Source organism: Neophocaena asiaeorientalis, unplaced genomic scaffold (genome assembly GCF_003031525.2).
Source record: "Neophocaena asiaeorientalis asiaeorientalis breed wild unplaced genomic scaffold, Neophocaena_asiaeorientalis_V1.1 scaffold344, whole genome shotgun sequence".
Taxonomy (NCBI): domain Eukaryota; kingdom Metazoa; phylum Chordata; class Mammalia; order Artiodactyla; family Phocoenidae; genus Neophocaena; species Neophocaena asiaeorientalis.
Window position 1 is genome coordinate 932,502 of NW_020174693.1, and position 1,136 is coordinate 933,637.

Genomic DNA, 1,136 nt, shown 5'->3' on the forward strand with positions numbered 1-1,136 from the left:
TCCCTACACTAAAAATTCCATATTTCCTTCTCTGCTTTCTTCCTAAATCTTTGGTGGGAAGATACTATATGAACTCTGAATAGTTCTCAGTGACTGCTAATTCAAAGCGACAGACTGACTACATGAATGGAAGAGAAATGAGACATCAGAAGACAATATGTTGCAAAAAACTGTATGAAGATGGAAAACAGATTAATAAATAGAAAACAAATTAAGGGTAAGAAGGCTCAAAGTTAAATGGCTACAGACAAAGATTAAAACTACAAGTGAACCTTAAAGATCCCTTAAAGAGGTTTGGAACTTAGAGGCACCACTGAAGTTGTGGAAGGAGCAAGGCTGAACAGGAGAACTGGTTCAGAGTCTGTTTAAGAGTTTCGGTCTTCTAGGTCCTCTCTGCCATTGTCATATGCAACCAGACTCATCATTTCTCAGCTGTGCAAATTTGGGCACGTTTCTTAACCCCTCCAAGCACCAATTTCCTCATTTGTAATGAGAGAATAAGAAAATACTTATTTCATAGGACTATCTTGAGGATTAAGTGAGTCAGTACATATCAAGTACATAGAACAGTATCTAGCACACAGTAAGCATGCAATAAAGCATACTTTATTGTTATTTTAAGCCTTTGATGCTACTTGCTTTCTAATTAATTACAGTGTACATATTACCTTGAGAATCACTAATTTAAATAAAATCACTTTTGGGGGACACATGAATGATGGAGAGATAAAAGCATTTTCAACTTGTGAACACAGCTCCGTGATGAATATATGGCAGCAACATCTTTGCTTAGTCTCAAAGCAAGGCTAACAATCATGAGCGCCATAGATGAGTACAAAGACAGGAAAACTGATGGAAAAAAGGAAGTGTAGACTGAAAAGTATTAGTTGCTATACTGTAGAAAGTGGGAGAGGTGCCTCTGAGAGCTTCCCTACAACATTCTGTGAGTATAATGCCTATACACTGCTTACCTAGGAACAAGAGAGGACCAGATTACTACAATGATTAGAAGCAAAACATAAAGTAGACTGAAAAGAGAACTAAAATTCAACAATCCATAAATCTCACATACAAAACGTTATCAGGAAACCTTACAGTTCGTGCTATTTGAAAAGTATTTATTGCAATGACAAAAC